At 36.4% G+C, this 24,138-nt stretch overlaps 1 long non-coding RNA gene across 20 annotated transcripts in view; it reads left to right on the forward strand.

Moving 5' to 3' along the window:
* The window catches only part of LOC103693508 (uncharacterized), a 490,050-nt gene that overhangs the window by 279,957 nt on the left and 185,955 nt on the right, over positions 1 to 24,138 (forward strand). For 16 of the 20 annotated variants that reach the window (XR_010056223.1, XR_005491062.2, XR_010056221.1 and 13 more), the window contains one exon: positions 9,892 to 9,996. This is a non-coding gene — a long non-coding RNA (uncharacterized LOC103693508). The other 4 variants (XR_010056229.1, XR_010056225.1, XR_010056231.1 and 1 more) reach the window with 3 other exon arrangements.

Consider the following 24,138-nt stretch of genomic DNA (forward strand, 5'->3'; position numbering starts at 1 on the left):
TCTCGGTGTGGGAGCACTGTCTGGCTAGATGGTACTAGTTCTCTCGGTGTGGGAGCACTGTCTGGCTAGATGGTACTAGTTCTCTCGGTGTGGGAGCATTGTCTTTGGCTAGAGGGAAAACAACAAGGATGAGTATAGACTTGCCCTGTGTAGAAGACCCCAATTGGTCTCCCTTAGAACCCTCAGAGATATGCTTTGCTTAACCATTCATCCCAATGCCAAGAATTTACTTGAAAGACTGTTGGCTAATATTTCTCAAACATAAACTTTTGGCTGAAGTAACTGGAAACTTAAGTTTATTAAACTTTTACATATTTAACTATGGCCTGCAGGGTACTTTAAATTCAACCGTTTTGGCTTTGGGCCTACTTTCTTATACCCCAAAGTATACATTATAAAGTAGATGAGAAGTAATTCCCCTTATGAAATCCTGAATATCACGTCTCTGATGGATAATAGAGAACAAGTCCACACTATCCACATGATAAACCACACTAGGTCTAGGTTAAATTTCTAGGAAAATTAAAAAGTAATACTGAAGAATAAGAACATAGCCCTATTGGGGTTTTGCCTTTTATACTCTATTGTAATAATTATATATGATAATAGACACAGATGTGTGGAACCCGAACTAGGGAAGAAGGTAATACATTAACGAATAGCTAAACGACTCAAAGGACAGCATAATGTTGAATATTCGGTAATTATTTCAAGGCCTTGTGTAAGGACTGTGTGTGCTGAGTAGAACATTTCCCATAGAATATATATTTGGGGAAAAATAAACCAATTACAGTATATTTTGAGAAACATTTTCTTATAGGAAACACTATGTCAAATTAAGTCTTGTCAATACAGTCTCGGTGTACTTGTTTTGCTGCTTTCCAAAACTGCCTGTTTTTTTAATAGCCATTGAACCAATATTCAAATGTTTTCATGCAATGTATGTTTTAGTTGCCGTCCTATTTAGCAATATTTATTGGAAAGCCATAAATAATTTACCCAATTACAACATATGAAACTCTATAGATTTAGGACTCCATTCTTAAAATGCATAAATCTTTATTCAGATAAGAAACTAGGTTACATTTTTATCCTCTGTGCCTGCCATTATACAGTGCCTGCCATTCCCTTTTCCTTGCTTGACTGGTTAGGGCTCCAGACTTGTCTTAGTCTCCATGATTCACACTTGTGCCACTAGGGACTCTGTCCTCAAGGCTGGCAGAGCTTCTGAGTAGTTCGACCATAGACTACCACTTACAGGGGATAATTTGGAAGTGTTTTTTTTTTTTTTTTTTTTTTTTGTGGCTCCTGGCAATGTATACGAGCCCACTCATCAGCAGCCTCCTGTCTTAATCAAAGTCTCAAGAGAATATCTCCCACAAATGACCATCTTTCAGCATCAGTCAAACTCTCATGTGGGAAGGTCACACCTTCCACTGAGGATCAAGCTTTCAGTCCACAGTTATTTGGCTCTCTGTGTGTGAAACTCATGTGTGATGGGAGCCAACTTTATCAAATCAAGTTGATGAAGATGCCCAACTCATAATTCTCCTTTGAAGATGAAATGAATAAATATAATACAACATACTTTGAATCAAACTTGGCTTACAGAAACATAAAATAAACACAAATTATCTAGATTTTATATAAAACCTGAGTTGTAGCATTCTTAACTATTAATGAAATCTAAAAATATATACTTTTTCATAAAATTTGATATCTATTGATTCATTTCATTGAATACCAATGCACAGAATCAGCAAATGCTTATGGAAGATGACTATGTCTAAGAAAGTATAATATTCAGTAGTCACTGTGGTGGGTTAAGTGTTTAAATAGAGCAGCTGGAAATTTTTATAAATTCAAATACATTGTCACATTTTAAATCAAGACAGATTATTAACAGAATTAAAAACAGTGCCTTGTTCTTTCTCTGTTTTAGAAATAATAATATACAATTTTTTTATCAAACATTTTATCATGAATTTATCAGGCAAAAGCAAACACCACAAAGTGTGACATAGAATTCCTCTTGGAATCCTGGTTTTTATTACAGAATTTTTAAAATCATCAAAGAGGAGAATATACAGCACCAATACTGAGACAGCATTACTGAGTGTAGAAGTTGTATTTGTTTTTGAGAAATGGTTACTTTATATAGATACCTGCCTGGCAACCAACTTAGAGATGAACTGCTTGTGCCTGTGTACATCAGAAGTCCAGGAATATTACTTACCAAGTAATAATGAATTTATTACAAAAGAGAGGAAGGAAGAGAGATGGAGATTAAAAAGAGTACAAGAGTGAAGGAGAAATACAGAAAGAGAACAAAGGGCCTTCAGAGAGAGAGAGAGAGAGAGAGAGAGAGAGAGAGAGAGAGAGATCTGAGTATAAATAGAGGACACTCTGCTTTCCATTTCAGTATATGTCCTCTTTATCCTCTAGAAATTAGATTATCACATGCTCAAGTACTCTTGAAAATTTAGGTCATGCACCTTTTACAATTCACTTTGAATTAATTTAATCAGATTATCAAACTAAACATCTGCTTGGTACTTGCCAAATTCAGCTACCCTAAAGATATTATGATTTTGACTGAAACTCCCAACCCCCTGGAAGTTTGATATAAAAACTTAGGGATCTTTCTGGAGTAGTGGAAGAATTGGTGTTTGATGAGTTAGAAGTCAATGGGGAAACCAGGAGGGTTCAGGAGTCTCAGGAGAGATCGGGAGAATGACTCTGAGAGATTATTTTGCAAGCCACAAATACTTCGAACCTTCTCTCTGGCCCCAGATAAAAGTGCATAGTTCTGCTGTTGAATCACAGTGACGTTTGTGAGGCAGGAGATGCCACACATTCTCCAGTAAGACGACCGAGGGTTACGTCTTTCTCCTCACATTCAGCTGTACATCCTTCTAGTTTACTTTGTAAGTGAAATTTCAGTATTCTTTAGACTATTGCCACAAAGTCTCATGTAATCAAAATTTAAGCAAATTTAAGATTATTAAAGTTGAAATCCTCCCACCTGATCAAGCATTGTGCTTAACTCGGGGCTTGTGAATTCGAGAGTAGACCCATCAGAACTGGAGTGGACCTTTTGTCTCACAGGTTGTACATGTGAAATCTAATAGGATTGTTTTGGAAAATGAAAAATGCTGCGGTAAGTGGTCTGACCAGATGAGATTGGCTAAGTGTTACCATCAGTAACCCTTTCCCAAAGACTATCAGTCTTTGTTTGCTTATATTCCATCGAGAAATTTTCTTTTCCGCTGTATATTTGTATTTCGTGCTTGCTTGCCTGTCCCAGAATTTTCCTTGGAAAGGACTGTCGTACATTGAGGTCCCTGGTGATTTCAGTTGGTAGGAAGAATGGCTGGCTCACAACAGGACAGATTACAGGGAAGATGAGGTTCCATTTTCCTTAATAAAGATAAGCCTGTGGAATTCAGAAAAGGGGTCTGGAGCATTGTACAGTAGGGGCCTGCATGGAGGATGCAGAGGTTATCACTCTGTGCATTAGACTAAGTCTAATTAGACTACTAAGACTATACATCTGTGCTAAAGGCAGACAGTCTAAACAAATGATTCCACCACAGGTCTAAAACAACACATGTATTTAAAACCATTTAAAAACTAAAACATTTAAGATGAAAACATATGCAGAGGATGGCCCTGTGGGACATCAAGGGGAGGAGAGACGCCCGTGGTCCTTGCAGGCTTGATGACCCAGTGTAGGGAAAGCCAGGGTGGGGAAGCGGGAGTGGATGGGTGGGTAGGGGAGCACCCTCATAGAAGCAGGAGAAGAGAAGATGGGATGGGGGTTCTCAGAGGGGGAAACTGGGAAAGGGGATAACATTTGAAATGGAAATAAATAAAATATTCAATAAAAAAGATAAAAACCTAACAGATGGCACGGAAGCCAAGGAAACAGTTGAATTATTTGGTTCTCCTTTCTCAAAAATTACTTTCTAGCTCTTACTGCATACTGAAGACAATATTTTTCAAACGTAAAGGAATCTTTGAGGTTGTCCCTTTTTGTCTGAAAAAAATGTGTAGCAGATATTCTAATAAGCTTTCAATTTCAGTGCTTTTAGCATAATTTCAGTCTCTGTTTAATATGGAACTTGAATAGTGTTTCTTACATGTATATTCTCAGGGCTGACCATTTGGCACTGGACAACCAATTTCTGTTCCCTTCCCTGGGGAGGACCATCTCTCCCGATCCCACTTTTCCTCAGTTACTGCTAGTTCTTTGTGTAGGGTTGAGGTCTTGTGGGCTTTTCGCCATCCAGTTTGCCAAGTTTGTTGTTCAGCTCATGTCCAGGTGGTCACACTGGTGAGACTTTACAGGGAGGGACCTCTTCTGGTACTACTGGGAGGCAATTTCACAGAGAACTTGCTGATCCTCTGGCTTTTACAGTGTTTCTGCTCATTCTTCCAACCTGTTCCCCGAGCCTGAGGTGAGCTTGTTTTGTAGTTGTATTCACTGGGACAGAGCTCCACCTCTTATATTTTCACTGGTTATGGTTATAACCACATATAGCCCACATCTAGTTCTTATAAAGCCCGATGATAGGCATATGACCTATCGATTACATTAATGGAACTTTACTAATAATATACTATTATATTCCACACTTGAAGATGCCTCAACAGCTTTTTATTGATAATCCTGCTCTGAGATCCCATTTAAAATATCATATTTCAATTAGTATCTGTGTCTCTAAACTATACTTGGTTCAAATAGTTTCTCATAGACCCGTGATCTGTCTGAGGTTTACTGACAACTTGCTTGGTAAAAATCCCCTTTGGTTAGAAGGTTCCTGATACTTCTTTGGGTGTCTAGATTGGAGTTTTGCACTTGGGCAAAGAGCACCTTTTTAAAAGTAATTCTTTCTTTCTTGTATTTCCATTATTTAGTCTTTGGGAAGAAATCAGCTGTTAAAGAATGAGAGGCTGTGCTCTATCCCCCAGAATGGAAAGCATACATGTGAAACTTAGTTCTTTGTGTAAGATATTTTATTATAATCATTTCCTGACATAAAAAGAGACCGGTGAATACATTTTTAAATAATTCAGTATTATTTTACTTGTGCTCCACTTCTTCCAGGTTTCATGTTTGGACTACCTTAAGTCTCATCTATATCCTTTGAAATTGACTGACAATGCATTATTCTGTGCTATTCCTAATGCTTTTCATATTTTTTTGTTGCAATAAGATGCTTCAGGCCCATTCTGTAGATGCCCGTCAAGCCCGTTGACTAACCCCCATTTTTCCAAGAATCCTTCCATTGGAGAGACATGTTAGACACAAAGATCTGATCCAGAGATGCTCATTCCTTCCAAGACATGTGTGCTTCCAGGCCTGCTGAGCAAAAGAGCAAAACCATGTATTTACTTGGTTCTTAAAATGTGTATCAGTCTTTCACAGTTCTCTATATACCTTTTAAATTCAAATATTTCATTTTTAATACAGAAAAAAATTTTTTTAGAATTTGAAATTTCAAGACTTCATGGCTGATAAACTAAAAAGATGCTTGTTGACCATGTGTATGGAAAGTATACTTTCTGCTTGGTATTTTATATAAAGACAATCAATCTATGAATAAATATGACTTTGTAGCCCTTTGAAATATTTATGATTTAGATACTTTTCTTGTCTTATTTCAGTAGTTATATTTATATGGGATAGCATCTATGTTTTCACCCTTAATGTGATCTTGGCTATAGGTTTTTACAGATACTCATTATCAGTTAGACAGAAGTTTCTTCTATTCTTTGCCTCTTCGGTTTTAATCATGACAGAGAATTCAATTTGTCAATTGCTTTGTCTTGAGATATATTCCATATGGCTTTACTTCTTCAGTGTGTTGATGTGGTAGTTTGTAATAACTGATGTTCAAAGGCTGACTAACTTTTTAAACCCTAAAATTAGTACTTGTTATTCTGTATACTTAGGTTATCAATTGGGGAGTTTGACTTATGAATATTTATTGAGGACTTTTGTTCTATCTTCTTAAAATATACTGGTCTTTAATTTTCTTCCCTCATAAAAGTTTTCTCAGTTTTTTCATTAAGATACTTCTTGCTGCGTTCAAGTGAGTTATGGAGTACCTTCTGCCTTTCTTTTTCTTTTCTTTTTTTTTCCAGAGCTGGGGACTGAACCCAGGGCCTTGCACTTGCTAGGCAAGCGCTCTACCACTGAGCTAAATCCCCAACCCCTGCCTTTATTTTTTCTTATGTTAAATGCTTATAATGTCTTTCTGTCTGTGAAACCTTAACTAGGGCTGATGATTTTATTGAAGAGTATAAATAATTCAACTTAATTCTGCATACATGCTTGTAGGTATTATCTGCCATTCCTATGCACTATTAGAAAGTTTATAATTCTTCTGAAAGTATAAAATATACGGCAGGATATATTGCTTTCAAGAAGTTTATGAAGTAAGTTTTTTGATCTGGAAAATGGAATGGACATGGTGAGTGTGTGCAGCTTTTTTTTGTTTGTTTGTTTTTGTTTTTGGTGTGTGCAGCTTTTACAAGAGTCATTCAGATTAGTAAGAACAAATGACTGCTGGTCAATATTCTATGTATTTGTCTGTGATTGTATGTATTCCCATCTACCCGTCTTAGGCAAAAAGTAGAAGAAAGCCTGAGAACTGTATATTATGCTTTAGTTAGTAAATTTATTATTTTGTGAAAAACAGTAAAATCCACATGGTAGTTTCTTTAAGATAATCAAATGTATTTAAACTTTATCACAACAATCATTGTAAATTTAAATCTGTTAAAGACGACTAACCATACACAAAGGTTATACAACTCAAAGAACGTTTGGAAATCATAAGGAACATATCAATAGTGAAATAATAAGGACGATAACAATCACAGTTTCTCATAAACATGGATGGATGGCCATCCGGAACTCAGTTGGGTTGCAGTGCCATCATGGCATACATCCTTAGTATTTGGCTCCTTCGGTGTGAGTGTACTCCAAAGATCTGATAGCTCATTGACTATCAGGGTCCTTTCCACAGCTTAAGAAATAGCATTGTTTATAAAATAAAACTTACACAATTTTGTGCTGAGATCACTCAGTCAGTACCATGTTCGCCTCATGCAATCATAAAGGAATAAGTTCATACGCTAGCACCCACATATAAAGCTATGCATGTTTCCATCCTAGTTCTGGGGAGGCAATGACAAGATGATGCCTGGGGTTTGCCAGCTACCTATGGACCAGCATCTGTGACCTTCCTCTGTAAATCAGTGAAATCAGTAAATCAGTGTCTTTGAAAGTAGGGGGGAGTGTGATGTGGGAAGACACACAATGACTACCGCTAATCTCCAAATACATGTACACACAGGTACACATACAGATGAACATGAACATGTGTGTACACAGCACGCATGCAATAAATAAAACAAACATCTGGCTAGATTCGATAGGAGAAAAAAATACTCAGAACTGCAAAGAAGAAACAACCCACGGAAAAGCAAGCACAGTGCACTCGCAGTGTGTCCTAACTTTATCATTGATGCTCACCATAGCCAGATTAAAGTTTGTTACCTTAAATATTACTTCTTCCTGATTTAACAATAAAAGCTCAGGTCAACACAAAAAGTGCCGGCTTTCCTCTTCAGGATTTCACAGTCTCCCCTCAGAGCTTCTCCCTCTCTACACAAGGAAGGAAGAAGGATTTACTGACTAACTTGCCCACTCGATTTCTTGGGCAGTTAATCTTAATTGTCAAATCCCATCTTCCCAATTTTGATAACTGTAATATTAGCCTTCCTCTGGCTTCCTCCTCCTCTTTAATCTTTGCTCTATGCTACCCATGGACACGTTTTAGTCTCTGATGATCATTGATGAGATGTCAAGCCTTTAAGTTATAAGTAATTAGAAATGTAAGGAAAGTGAATTGGGTTGCTTTGCACTTTGGGCTACTTGTATCCTGCCATGTAAAGAAGTAACACTGTGTACTTGCTTCTGAAGGAACTTTCTATAAGTGGAGGAGACCACTAAGGAGACATTATTAAGTCTTGGCGTAAGCCCCCACCCCGTTCTCCATCTTGGATGGTAGAGAGTGTTGAGCAGGAAAGGGCAGACACCAGCCTTACTCCTAAAGTTACAGCAAAGCGCCCTGCTATTTGCCCCACTTCATCATTAATTTCAACCCATTAGAAAACTTTAAAAGCAAATTCTGAATCCTTATTTTCAAATCCCAACTCTCTCCCTGGGTGTAAAATTAACACTCTCATTTTCAAAGATTATAAAATCACGTCTGGCGTCCGGATCAAATACTGAGAAGCAAACAATCTCTGTTAACCATGAGGTGCAGGGTTAAATTTTTCTTTCCACTGATAAATCCCACCCCGGAACAGATTTCAGCGAGGCAGCTCGCAAAGCTCGCGCGGGTGAACCACACAGGCCATGTGGGTGCCGAGCTCAGAGCCGGAAAGCAAACAGCTGCTGTAGCCTGATTTGAGTTAAAATAGTGTGAGTGTTTAGTCTGGCGCACGGCTTCGGGGGAGATTGGCAGCTGGGTCAAACAAAGTCCTTCCGTTGGCTCCCTTCCCAGGCTGCTCTGCTAGTATTTAGTGGGTCCTAGTGCTGTGTAGGGCCCTTTTCTCAGGCAAAATCCTAACATCTGACCGCACCCTCTTCTCTTTGCTATTTAAAAAAAAGAAGAAAGAAAGAAAATGAAAAAGAAAAAGAAAAAGAAATGTAAAAAGAAAAAGGGGGAGAGAAAAAGAAAAAAAAAACTAGCTGTGTTTCTGCTTCTTTTGCTCAAAGATAAATTCTCCCGGAGACAACCTCTCCCACTAATTGTGTGTTAGCCATGAATTTTATCTCAAGAGCTGACGCACTGGGCTCTCAACTGGTGTGGAAAGCAGCCTGTTACAGTGTGGGACTCATAAAAGGGCCTCTATGCTGTGTGAAAGAATATCTGTGTGCTTAGGCAGGAAACTTTGATCTACAGAAAAGCCAGAAGACATCTAGGTAAGGCTCCGGGATCAGATGTATTTTGGGGGGCAAAGTATGGCAGCGAAATTGATTGGCCCATAGGAGAGATGCGAGTTTACAGTGTGTGTGTGTGTGTGTGTGTGTGTGTGTGTGTGTGTGTGTGTGTGTGCTGACTTCTGTGGAAGTTGAAATGCATTGAAGACTGTTTACTTATTTTTGTTCATTTATTTAAAACCTAAATCAGGAGTCTGTAGTCGGTCTTTCGACGTTTTCGTTTTCTATTATTAAACTGGTCGCAGTAGATACGATTGGATCACAGAGAAATCTTTGCAAACTGACACAGAAAGAAAACATTCTGAAGGGCGGAGAAAATAGACAAGTTTTAAAGAGAAATTGTTTGAACGTTAGAGGGCGGGAGACAGTACATTCGGCTAACATGGGTCTGATTACTAAAAAAAAAAAGAAAAAAAGAAGAGAAAAGAAAAGAAAAAGTTTAATGCTGCTTTGGAATGAATATTAAGTAAGTTGTCTTTGTCCCTTACTTTTTAATTTTAGTGGCTCATTGAGCCTGTTGGCTCACATTTTTTGAGAGTGCTGAAGGCTGCCATGAATCCCTAATGAGGCCCCCTTTGCACATGATTTTGGCCAAGTGCCAAAATCAACTTCCCAGAGGCGAGCTTTCTCTCAAAGAACCTGGACTGATTTTTTTTTTATTAGAAATCATGTTTGAAAGCCGCCACAACCAGTTGTATAGGCATGTCAAAAATGACTTTATGCTGTAAATATGAAATAAGCTTTCAGGTTTTTTTCTCCTTTCTTTCTCATGTTGTCACTATGGAGTCTTTGCCTGTTGCTGCCTCAATCATGATAGAATGAGAATAATTTGAAATAAGAAGATTTAAGGACATTTTCTTTCCCTTCAGCAAACCAGGAGTGTTCCTGTCTTACTGAGCAGTATACACTGTGGAGAAATTCTTTAAAACCCGTCGGGATGAATAGCAGCTGAATTTATAAAACTCTTCATCCCTGTAAGTAATACCCTGTTAATGGGACATAGTAGTTTTCTAGAAGTTTTGTGTATAGAATTAAGTTTAATACTGACTTAAGTGGAGTCTTAGTGTATGTTAAAGTGCCTTGGTGTTTGGCTTGTTTGTTTGTTTGTTTTGTTGTTGTTAATATTTATTACATAATTTTAAAAGATTATGTGATACCTTGATGCATTTACCCAACTTTTCATAGAAGTGTTTGGTTTGTAAATATGTCTGCATGATGAAATAATTGTATTTAGCTGCTTCCCTGTAAGACGAAGGCTGAGTGTTCACGGAAGAAGGTGAGAAGCACGGTGCACTTTTCTGAGCAGGTTTTAAATCTGATGTTTCCACGTCTGAATTCTGTCATGTGAGCCATTATGTGATTTTATATGATACGGTTTCTTGAGTTACATTTACAAGTTCCAGTGAGATAGCCTGGTTATTGGATGGTAGCAATGTTAGATTTTATGAGCGAATTTAAGCAATAACTTACGATATTAAAAGAACTTAGTCTGCAAAGCAGTTTTAAAGTTAAGGCAGTGGGATGTCAGTGTCCCTGTTATTTTAAAGAAATCCTTGTATCGCCACCATCACTCGTGATTTTCGCCCCCTTTATCACAGTCATCTATTTAATTCACAAGCCTGGCCTTAGTTACATCTGTATTCTCTGTTTGCTATGTCGGTGAGAATCAAACGAATTACCAGTTAGTAGAAGCAAGAATTAGAACTATCTTAATTCGTATGCTTATCTCATACTCATAACTATGCCAGCTTCCTCTTGATTCAATGTAGCACTTTGTTCACTTGGGTGTAGAACAAACTAAAATGAAATTTGCTTTTTTTTAATATGCTATAATTACCTTTGGGTTAATTTGTACATGTGTGCATATACGGAATCAGTTTTGTTTGTAATTTTACATCGTGATTGATGGCATTGTTTATACATTGCTGCTGGTCGAATTAAGGATTGAAGGATATGAACAGATCATATCACTCAGCACTAAAATTCATGGAAGTAAGAAGTTTCTAGAAATGTATCTGCATAAGTTCTCTTTGTCCATGAGTTCATGGCTGAGATATTATTTGATGTAACAATTTTCTTTAATAATAAACAATTAATGTAGTTAGATATGTCAAGTATTGCCAAAACAGATCATTAAATTTGCTACTATTAACCAAATGCAGAGAAAATAGCATTATACTGCTTGGTCGTCTCTACAAACCTTTTTTTGTCCCTAATTTTAATTCTCACTCTATTTTTATTATCATAATTTTACTAAGTGTCTTAAATTGGTGAACCATTTCTTTAAAACTTGCTAATACTTTGACAGTGGTAATTTTTTCTGTTGTTACTGCTAAACCATGGCAACATAAATACATTAATCCAGAGATAGAACTTTTGGGGCACACGGATACATGCACTAGTGTTTTAAGTTCAGAATGGATCCTTGACTATTAGCAAATAATTTCTCGTTTCAGTAGAAATACATAAGCATTGGGAGCCGTCTGAATTTCATCCCTCACTGCAACAGTTAAGCATTCACTTGCGTTTGCTCTGAAAATGAGCTGTGCGCTGAGCACATCTATTGTGTAGGCTTCCAGATCCAATCATCAACAATCATTACTAACAGTTTAAAAATCGTTTGAGAGATACAATCTCTTTGAAAAAGAAAATATTTCTGTATATTTTGCATTTATTTCATTTGGGAGTAATAGCTTGTAAATGTTTTATTACTTGTTGGGGTTTTTTTTTTTTTTTTTGATACTCTGGTTCCAATTCCATTTTCACAATGTTAAAACTTTAGAGAAATAAAAACCTTTCATAACTGTTCATCTAAAGGTTGGGTCTTTACCCATGTTAGTATAAAATGATTTGTTTGTTTGTTTAAATCATACAAAAGGCACGTCAAATATTTTTCCCCAATTAAAGCAGGCATCAAATAATTAAGTAGCAACTTTATTCCTTACTGGAATGTACACGAGTACTTTTTTAATCTACAGTTTTTTAGTCGGTGAGAGACATTAACAATAGGGCATTTTGGGTGAACATTTCATCATGACCATGAAGTACGTTGGTCTCAATAATCTACGTTCCAGTAATGAGATAAGCACATTGCTACAGTAGATTGAATGGTGTTATTGAGTTTTGGCACCACCTCAGTGACCTCAGTCATAAAAGATTAGTTACAGGCAAGAGGATTTGGGACTGGAGGAGTGAAAGTAGATAAGAAATGCATGTCAAGACATCAGTCTTACTTGCCCTGGAGAAAGTATGTGCTGGAATAAAAGCACATTCATTTTATGAAAAAATTTATGGCCACTATTTTGTCAGTTATTCATACAATAAATTTTGAAACATCAATAAGCTGGTTGAAGCCTGTGCTGGATTTTTCAGATTTCTCTGTCTATGTAATTGCAATATTTTCTTTTCCTTCAGTAGATGAATACCTACTGTATTTCCAAGTAGCCAAAATATAATTATAAATTTGATTTTCAAATACTTTTAAAATGTTTTCATTGAAATCTAATATTAGGAATCAGAATTATATTCTCTGATATTGAGCCTTTTTTTTTTCAAGTAAAAAAAGGGTTGATTTTCAGTTGTTGCATTTTTCCCTTATGGGTTTAATTCTTAAATTATCATTAAGTAAATATTGCTATTTAATATCTTGTTAAGGCATGGTGTTTGATTCATTTTTATAAGCAACCTGATACATAGTTAAATAAAAATGAGTTATGTGCAGCTCTAGAGTTTTCTTTCAAAAATCAAGATAAGAGATCAGCCAAAGTTATTTATTTATTTATTTATTTTTATGCTGAACATTTTTCTTTAAAAGAAAAAAAGTTTCAAAGTTGTTCTTGTTTGCATGCTCAGACGTGTCAGCCTGTACGGCTTCCCATGGCATGACATATGTGAACTGTCTTCTGAGACTTCTCGCCTTGCACTAAGTTTGTTTCTGTTCCACACTAGTCTACACTTAAAAAAAATGACTTTCTAAGTAGAAATTAGCATGAAGGAGTCCATCAAACTTGATATTTTGGTCAGTCAAATTCCTTGACTTATTTTGCATGTGTCATGGTCAGTGGCACGTTTGTGGAGTTAGGCTTAACAAGTGGTTAATGTTCATTATTTAAAGAGAAATTTAGTTTTGGAGACTCTGAGGTACAGTTGTTTCTTTCAAATGGAAGCATTGCTATGGCTACTCAACTGTTACACAATGCCTGTCCTTCAAAATATCTTGATGCCAACCACTTGCCCAAAGTTCCCTTTCTCTTGATGACAAGAAGTAAATATTTGTAAGGGGCACAAAGGACACCTGAAATATTTTCAAAAAAAGTTTTAAACTTTACTCCTAATTTCACTCTTGAAGAGATTTTTGACAGGAATGATGGTCTTATTCAAACACCTACATAAATTTAAGTAGTATGAACTTGACTTTGTTTTATAGAAGATACAAGTGACATTTATGGCAGAATATATTTCAATAGCAGCTATTTTCAACATGCTATTTCTTAGGAAACAACAAAATGGAGAGAGACACGGGAGGCTCTGAGAAAGATAGACTGGCAACATGGAGATGCTAGACCAGAGTATGAGAGCCATGCTGCTCAAGTTGTGGGGCTGTACACTCAGCTCCCTGTTTAAATCCTGGTCTTGCTTTAGATCACCTACAACAATAATTCACAGAGATTTCTATAGAGAAAGCTGAGTCACAGAAGAATACACTCATTCTGGTACCCTGGCCTCTGTGCTTTGGGGTTTCAGGGGGGAAAGCACTGTTATTTGTGCGTAATGACTTTCAGAATCACAGGTTGGGATAGATTAGCTCAGTCCACAGGACATCAAGCAAACTCTGCCTTAGCAATTATAATTACCTTTTAACTTTGCCTTTATCTGAGAATCTTCCTAAAAAATGGACAGCTGTGCATTAAAGATCACATTGCTAAAAATTAGAGAACATGCTTGTTTACTTGTGAAGTAGTAACCTGTATTTTGTTCAAAATAGTGTGTGTCAATATATACTGTGTCAAATTTAGCCTTAGGATTGACTTTGTTCTGCTTCTACTTGACATATGGGTAAATTGGCTTTTGAAAATATTTTTTGTTTGTTTGTTTTGTTTTGTAGTATTAGGTAATCAACATAGGGCTTCATGGACTCAAGGTATCACCAATGCTAAAATATGTTAATTTTATATTTTCGCTACCTTCCCCATGAAGTAGAGTTATCTCAGGGAAATGTGAGCTTTCTGTTCATGTAGCGACTTTGAACATCACGTGTATATTTCTTGGCATATTCCATGGAATTCTAACTTAGCTATGCTTCTTTTTATTCCTGGGGTTCATTCATAAATATTCACGCCAGAGAGTTCTTTTTAATCAATACGCAATTTTAGCTGATATATTCAGGGAACTTGACATTCAGAGAGGTTGCTGCATAGAAAATCCTTACTGATGTGTGATTTGGGTATTTCTAAAACACCTTCACATGTCAGGAAGTGAATCAATAATGATTTAGAAACAAAGAATGATTGGTAATTTGGAAAGATGAGTGAGTTATAATCAGTTCATAATATTTGTAGAATGATAATATTTTTCTATTGACGTAGTTTTGTGCCAACATGTTTAATTTGGAAACTGTATTTGTTACTAGAAGGCAGTAATCAATTCTAGTAATCCATAGTTTAATATGACTGAGTCAAACTCAGGGCTGAGTAAGTGAACAAAAGTTCTTCAACAAATTGTAAACTATTTGACTACCTTATACCTAAAATTGATTTTAATTTTCACCTGCAAGTCTTTCAATATGAGTGCAATGGTTTGTAGTATTGACTATTTACTGATAAAACTTCTTTACTTTTAGATATGAGTAAGTAAAATGGTACAATTTCTGATAACTCACCTTTAAAACCTACTTAAAATCAAATTTGACGAACTAAAACATAAAAAGTGGAGATTCCAATGTGGCCCTAGATGAAATGACACATGGAGTAAAAAGTGTTCACTTGCCTAGAAATCTGACCATCATAGCTAGTACAGCTTCTCCTTCCTTACTTGAGAGATGCATAATTAAAAGTGATTTCCAGATGTGCACATGAACAGCTGTTGTACTCTAACCCGAATTTCTCAAGAATGAGCTAAATCATAATAGGCTTAAAAGTTGCTATATGCTCAATGGTTTTGAAATTGATTCGGAAGCACCACGCTAGGCTTAGTGCAGGATAGTGAATGAAAGGAATTAATGTGGATGAGTACTAGAAGCTATTGCCATTTAAGTGGTAGCAGAAATCGTTACAGGGCTGGAAATTATAACCGAGCAATACATAAGGAACATAGAAAAGTTTCTTTCTCATGTAGACATAATGGATGCCCATATACAGCTGCATAATATAGGCCATAAGAGCAGTGATAGATATTGCCTAGATATTGCCGGAAAAAGTAGGAATCGTGTATACATGTTCATACAATGGAACGATGTTTTTATTTTTTATTTGCCTAATGTTAATGAAACAACAAGGAAATATATAAACTGATAACTTAAAATATGGAATTCTAGGCACATGGAAGTAGTGTGCTTGCTATAAAAGGATGGGGCTGGCTGGAGATCTGCATCAAGCTCGTAAGAACTCTAACGTGGCAACTCACACTGTAATCCCAATGCTTGGGAGATGCAAAGCAGGGACTCACTTGAGCTTTTAGCCTGCCAGCCTTGCTGGAATGTGAGGTACAGGTTCAATGATAAGCCTTGTCTCCAAAAGTGGGGGGGGGGGGCTGTAAAATAACTTTTGTTCGTCTAATGTAATTGTTGTTTGGAAGCTTACTACCTTCATCTACTATCCGAGGCCTATTCCTGTACAAACTGAACGAGGCCTAGAATGTTTTCAGCCTCTGAAACTTACTGCTGGATAAGCTCACACTTTCTAGGTCTTACTGAACTCTGGCTGGCTGGTTCAACTCAGCTGATCTGACTCAAAACTCCTCTTCACACTGACTGATTCAAACTGGTTCCTTCCAGCTTCTGACCGAGTTGCTCTGCTTGGCCTCATACAACCTTTGGCATTATGTTCTAATCTTCTGGCTCCTTCTCGTTCTCTCATTCTTTTTGTCTTCACCTGTGTCACTTGCAACCTGTGTCTATACAACTGTCCCAGCAAAACTGCTGTCTCCCTCTTCTCCCTCTGTACTGTTCTTTTACTTCTCTCTGTTCTCACAGGAGTTGGACATAACCAATTCAGTCAAATCTTTCTCACATTTGTCAATTTCTCTGACTCTCAATTAGATGTTATTTTTAAACATAAATGCTTCCTTCTTTAAACTAACTTCACTGTCATTCTTTGGGATTAAAGTTAAGTGCTAAGAGTTTGTCTGCATTCCAGTCAGATTACATAGACCTAGAAGGTCTTTGGATATAATCAGAGCAGTCATATTGCTGAATTAAAATTCCTCTACAGTGAGCCATTGAGGAAGACACTGGATATGAATATCTGGCCATTGCATATTCAGTGCATATACAAGGCAGGGGGCAGAGACAGACAATAAGAGGGAGAGGGAGAGACAGGTAAATTGTACAGATCATATTACAAGCAATGAACATTGTGTTAGATTTCTATAACTATAGCAAATTACCCAAGTTAGTCAATATATTAAGAGGAAAACATTGGTGACTTGTTCATGGTTTTGAAAGCTCTATTTTAAATAGATTAACTCTTTGGCTTCAGCCTAATAGTTAGAGAGGAAGCACATGAAGGTCGGAGTATATAGAATGGAGAAACTGTCTTACTTTGATGGCCAGAGTGAAATGAAAATGAGGGGAGAAGACAGGAACTCAGCAGCCATTAAAGCACATGTCCCAATTTATTTCTTACCAAATCACAATGCATTAAAGGTTCTTTGCCTGGGTCACCAAAACTCTGATACATTGAAAATTTTCAGTGATGCACTTATGGAAAACTAACAACCATCAACCTATTTCTAAAGTTATAAATGTTTTTCTTTACCCACTCATATTAATTAAAGCTGCTAACCATGTCTCAATAGACTATTGTTATTAATACTATTGAATTTGTTTAAAACCTGTCCATTACTAAGAATCCTGGACTTGAAACTGGTTTTTCTGTGCATATAGTCTTTTGTTCTCTAGAGACACATGGGAAGGCATGACTATGGTTTTAAGAGAAGGACCAAAGAGGCTAAGATATTTTTTTAGGGCCTGTATCATATGAAGGCCCAGGTAATGTTCATAATCACTCACTAGTATTACAAATGTAATCAGTTTTCTTAAGAGTGTTTTGAAAAGAATTTTAAGAATCAGACCCTAGAAATAATTGCAGAGCTGGCTCCCTTGTTACGGATACGATGATGGATTTCTTTATCTGTCCTATCTACAACATTCTTTCAAGTGTGTGACTCCTGACCTTGAAAGTACTATGCACTCTATTCTCAGAAGCCCTGGATCAGACTCGCTTTTCTACAGAGAGCTTCCAATATTTCATGTCACCCTGCAAATGACTGGGAAGCATGAGGATGATTACAGGACCCCATTGTATAGACAGGAAGCCCAGATTAGTAATTAGTTTTCTCTGAGTTGTAGAGTTGCAGTCATATTAAGCACTGATGTAAGGATCAGTTTTGTGCTGCTACATTCATTAGCTATTATACTTTGTATTTAGTGTTTGTGGGCCTAGACAAAAATGGAGAAACTTGGGCTATGACTCTCTCTCTCCCTCTTGCCTCCCTCTTCTCTCTCTCTCTCTCTCTCTCTCTCTCTCTCTCTCTCTCTCTCTCTCTCTCTCTCTCTCCTCCCTTTTCTCCTTCCCCCTGTCTCTATTAAAGTTCTAAGCATATGAAAATGAGTCATTAGAAGAGAATACTGGGAGACATTGGTCATTGATACAGGAGTTTTCTGATGTATATTTTATGTTGCTCTTAGGCAGTTGTCAGCAACAAATTGACTTTGGTCACATGCAATTTTCTGCAAGGAAATAAACTCTGATAATATCTGCATGCTGGAGTTGCAATTTTAAAGGGTGTGGGTCCTTTGCACATCAGTGATTTAAATATTGAGAACTATGGAGTAGTATAATAGCTGGTAAATATTTGTCAAGAAATTGCACTAATATGATTTGTCAATATACATTATTACTATAGATGGAGTATATGGAGATGAAACTTGTTCCCAGTATAGTCATCTAGACTACCCAGTGACCTCCCTGTTATGCATCTCACAGAAGGAAAAATTCACGAAGTATTTTATGGCTTCAAGGCAAATGTTTTACACTAGGCTCTGATACCTGCTTACTTTTTAAATCTAAATTTGGCCACGGCATACCCTTGTATAAAATGAAATGTCATTTTTTAACAGTTGTTAACTGTGTTAAAACATGGATCCATAATCTCTATTGCTAAGGCGAAACTAAAATGTGAATGGAGGTGTAGGCATAACATGTGTCTTAAACAATTGCTTTGACACTTGTGTTGTTTACATAATGACAGTTGGCTGTCACAATTCAAAAGTGCTTGATGAACCTAGAACAGTTTGGTCAAAACAAATCTCTTCTTCAGCCCTCAGGCAGTAGAGTCCTTCAGGAACCATGGTCAACCAGCTCCTTATTTTCTGAAAAAGAAATAAAGATTGCCCAGTAGTGGAAATGGCCTGGGCACTCATGCTTGTCACTCTGGCACCTGCACAGATCTTGTCCACAGATCTTTATGCCAATGTTCTGTTACTTCCCCTGCATAAGGCTCTTTATCCTAAACTCAGCTTGTGATCATTCTGATATTCTTCTTTATGAGTATATCAGGATAGTAACAGAGGTAAAGAGGAATTTAACTTATTTGAAAAGCTGAAGAAGACTTAATGAAAATTTAGATTTAAATGCAAACTTTCCTCTATGTTTTTTCCCATGTGAAATGCATCACCAGAGCATTCTTATTTACTGCTTTGTAGTACTCCTTTTCATGATCGTGATGTAATCTATCAGTTAGCTCTACTGTGCTAAGAGACTTGGGTTATTAAAGTTATCTTTTTAAAATAAAAATAGATTAAATATGAAATGAATCTAAAGCACAGTAGGTAGAGCTTTACTTTTCCCTTTTATTGAAAATATGATTTTTACAGAATATGTTCCTATTTGCTCCCCCCCAACAGTCCCCAGTTCCTCCCTCCTTTTCTTTCCCACCCAGATTCACACCCTTCCTGTCTTTCCTTAGAAAACAGACTTCTAAGGAATAATAAAAAAATAAAATAAAATAAAACAGTAAGATGAAACAAAAACAAACAAATCACAATAGGGCAAAACAAAAGAAAAAAGCCAAAGAAAACACATAGGAAACACATATAGACATTCGCACAGACACACACACAAGAATCTCATAAAAACACAAAAAGCAGAGACCATAATATATATCTTAAGGACCAGTAAGGTAAATATTCCATATTCAATATGTCCACATTCACCCCCTCACATATCTTCTCCCCTCCCAGTTTGATCTTCCATTTTCTGTCCCACTCCCATGCGTCTATATCTATCTATTCAATTTTTTCTCTCCAGGGAGATACATACCTCCTCCCTAGGTTTATACCTAGCCTCTATAATAAGATAGATTGTAGCTGATCAAACTAGGAGGGGGAGGGGAGAGAGAGGTGAGGGACATCTAAAACTTAGTTTTATGTTGGGTGGTTAAGTATGGATTTATTTAGATTGTTCTACATGTTACCAACTAGGTGGGCCAGCACAAGGTAATAAAAAATGTGTTTTTGTCCAGTATGTATTTTTGGCTTCTTTGTTAAAAGTCAGGTATCTGTAGTAGCATGGAATCATTTTAGAATCTTCAGTTTTATTCAGTTGATCAATAAGTCTGTTTTTGCACCATACCATGTTATCTTATTGCTACAGCTCTGTAGTACAAATGTGAGATCAGGGATTGTTTTTATTTTTCTTCCCGTAGTTGTTTTATCAGTCAGGGGCATTTTGTAGAGCTTGTTATTTCATATTATGCATATTTGAACAATACAAAGTAAAAACAATAGTGTTTTCCCATTATTGTAGAAAATATTTTTAGAAAGGTGAATAAATATGCTTTGCTGATATATATTCTTTTAAAGTTATCACTATTATGGCTGTTTATTTTGTATGACTGTTTTGTCTGCCTGTGTATCTATGTACCATGCTGTAAGGTTCTCTTGGAGATTAGGAGGAGGTGTCAGCCACAAAGCGCTGTTACAAATGTTTCTGAGCCACCATGTGGGTGATGGGAATTGAACCCACATTATCTGGAAAAGCACCCAGTGATCTTAATCACTGAGTCCTCTCTCCTGCCCCATAGTAAACCCTACTTCATTATTCCTTTACTGTAATTTATTGTGTATGGAAATATAGTTTTAAGTGAGTAAAAATACTAACTTTAGACTTGAACAATTTATTAATTTTTAAACTCACCAATTTCTAAAAGTTTCTATTATAATGTAAATAATTAATCTGATGTCTTTGACATGCTATAATTTCATAAAATCCTTAATATAAGTGACCCCATTATTGCATGCATGGTAGGAGCAGAATTCACTATTACGTTTTGCGTTCGTTGGTGCAGTGCCTTGCCAGTGCTCACAGAAGGCCAGGAGGCATTGCATCTTCTGGACGTAGAGTTACAGGTGGTTGTGAGCCACCTTATGTGATTGCTTGAACCAGGTCCTCTGCTGAGCAGTACTAGTGCTTAACCACTGAGCCCACCCTTCAGCCTGCAAATCTAGTATTGTGACCATAAAAACATACACTTCCTTGAAAGCTATAGCGATAGGGTTAGAGGAAGTTTACTAACTTGTATACTACTTTGAACAGCTCATCAGCTCATGTGACTCTGTTCAATTCAAAATGGTTTTTCCTACTGAGAATTAATTAAAGCTTTTAAAATTATTGATTGCAGAAAAAGTAATGTTGGGTTATGTATATGTCCTTAACCAATTCATCTAATGAATTTATTTAGTAGACTTTATTGACTGCTTTCTCCAACTGCTAATTTATATATTTATTTATTACTTTGGTTGTGTTGATAAAAAATATGGGGCCATCATCCGGGTGTTAGACAAAATTGCCAATAAGCAACCACTTCAATGAAATAAGGGATATTAAAGTCATGTATCAAAATGGAGTTAATAAATGGTACATGATACCTTCATGTAGTACATGGATTAACACTGGATGGAGGAGGACATCACAATTTCCTGCCCCATAAAGTGAAATAACTATCATGTAAAGCTAGTAAAGTCTGAGCAATGGCTTGTGCAACATTTTATTAACTTGAGAGCCATTTGTTCGTTATAATAAGTTACACTTTGGTAAATATTTGAAGTCCTTATGTGAAACCATACATGAAGTAGTTCTTTTTTAAATACATTTTTAAGAACTGAGACAGATGCAGATACTTACTACCAAGAATTGGACTGAGGTTGAGGTCCCATGTCGAAGGGGAAGGAATGAAGGAATGAAAAATCTGAAGGGGATGGCAACCCCATAGGAAGACCTACAGTGTCAAATAACCAGAACCCATGGGAGTTATCTGAGACTAAGCTACCAACCAAAGGGCTTACTTAGACTAATCCAAGACCTACAGTGGCACATATGTAGAAGAGAATTATCTTCTCTGACCTCAGTGGGCTAGATGTGCTATAATCCTGTAGAGATTTGATGCACTTTGGGAATGGGGATTCAAGGGTGGGTGGGACATGCACAGAGGCAAAAGACAGGGGAGGGGGGAGAATGCTTGAGTGGGGCAACATATGGGATGTAAATAAATAAAATAATTAATTAACTATATAAAAAAGAAAACTGATTATATTTGTGTTTCCTCATCACAAATTGTTTATGTCTTCTGTAAGTTAATTAATAGTACCTGGTAAGTAATTTGTTTTTGTATTTTTCTTAGGAGTTGCATTCTGAAGACATTACATACTATCTATAAACAATAAAACCATGCTCTCATGCTTTTGTCTTTAAATAACCAGCTCAATTTTGGCCAAGGTCAAGGAGACTTAAACCTTGTTATTATTTTTGACAGCTATACAATGCCTGATAATGACTCTATTTCTAACACCAGCTGGCAGCACGTTCCCTTTCAAATGAATTCATAGATGTCCTGGTCACAATCCAGACATACACGGGACACTCTGAATTCCACTGCTGTGTTTCTGCGTAATTAGATATGTCTCCCTAATAGGAAGAGAAGGCCAACTCTAGCAATGCTTTTTCTCTGTATAATTTTTTTCTTAGTTATTTAGTGCATTTTTAAACATATGCCTGAAGGCATCTTTCTAAGCAAATTAGTGGGGACATTTAAGAATAAAAAGTACTAATATGTCATGCTATAATATGGTATGTATTTGGGCTCAAACGCTATAATTGTCTTGTAGTTCAGTCTCTAACTTGGGATGTCATCTTGTTGGTATTTGCTAATCATGACACTGGTTGGCATTTCTCTGATCATGTTGTGTTAAGGGTCATGTCAGAAGAAATCACTTTAGAGGAAAAGCTGATTTAAAAGTATATAATATTCATTTACTTTGAATTAATCAGAAAAAATGACAAGGGAGAAGACTGGAGAATTACACACACACACACACACACACACACACTGAGAGAGAGACAGAGACAGAGACAGAGAGAGACAGAGGGAGAGAGAGACAGAGACAGAGAGAGACACAGAGAGAGAAAGAGACATACATACAGACACACAGAGACACATGCACATACCTTAAAGTCTGCCTATGCACACCTTTTTTTTTCCTTTCCTTTCAGAGGTAAGATCTCATCATGTGGTCCTTCTTTCCTAGAATCCACTCTGTAGCTTGAATTGGCCTCAAGGACACTGCAACAGCATCTACCTCAGTCTCCTCAGTACTGGGACTGCACATGTAAGCCACGAAGGATAGTTTTATGTGCTTCCAGGTAGCCATCCTTAGTGAGATGTTTCAGTGTCTGAAAGGCCTTGCAGGTTTCATGGCAGGCACAGAAGCATTCCAGAAAAAAATGAGAATGAAAATAGGTCCATCCTGCATTAGGTAGGGTCAAACTTTAGGATCAGATCACAAATGGTTTATTGCAACAAATTTAAACAAATATAATTTAGGAAAAACGTTTCCAATAGAATATAATCACAAGGGGACAAAGAAAGCTCAATTACACTGAAACTCAACTCAAGATATGTATATTTCTTCCATACCTACAGATCTGGTCTGCTCTTCTTCTATGTACAGCCTAGAGACAGTTTGGGCTGTTAGCCACTTCCATTTCTGTTGTGTACAGGAACCTACACAGGTAATATAAGAATCAATTAAACTATTATCAACCTCCAGTACCTACTGTTGAAGCTCCATATGGCCTGGTCCAATAGACACACAAATCACCAGTCTGTTAATTAACTCCATTTCCCAGCCTTTTAAAATATATTACTTGGAGTTGATTTCTTACTTTTACTTTAAATATGCTTATTTATTTATTTATTTATTTATTTATTTATTTATTTATTTATTTTCATACTACTGTAAAAACAGTCATGACCCGGGAAAATCCAGTATAATTCATGAACATACCACTCTGGCAGAGTTACAGATAAAATATAAATAAAAGTAGGTGAAGATACAGAAACAGGTATAGAGACGCAGACATATAAATATATAGGCTAGATAACTGTAGATATAGACATAGATGATATAACTTCAGTAAGCTAAATTTAATTCTTGGTAAATCTGTTATGCTTTGGAATTTTTCTAAAGATTTTAATCAACACTATCTTTATGATTATGCAAAGATTTCTGTGGAGACTTTCAACCTGTATTTTTATTGATAATTTTATTTGGGATCATTGACAGTAATATTTTGAAATCTTTTTTCTTTTCATTTGTTTGATTTAAAAATATGTTAGTAGATGGTCATTTTACTTTATATTGGGGTATTTTGTAAGAGAAAATAAATTTATATTTGTAGTGAATACCAAAATATTGAAGCACATAATTCTTTTGTCTTGAATAACTATAAAATGATAAAGCACAAATTATTTAACCAATCAATAATTTACCATGTTGGAAGCACATGGAAAATACTATTTCTAATAAATGTCTTGATGGAATCATAATGGTAAATATAATT

Source organism: Rattus norvegicus, chromosome 11 (assembly GCF_036323735.1).
Source record: "Rattus norvegicus strain BN/NHsdMcwi chromosome 11, GRCr8, whole genome shotgun sequence".
NCBI classification, from domain to species: domain Eukaryota; kingdom Metazoa; phylum Chordata; class Mammalia; order Rodentia; family Muridae; genus Rattus; species Rattus norvegicus.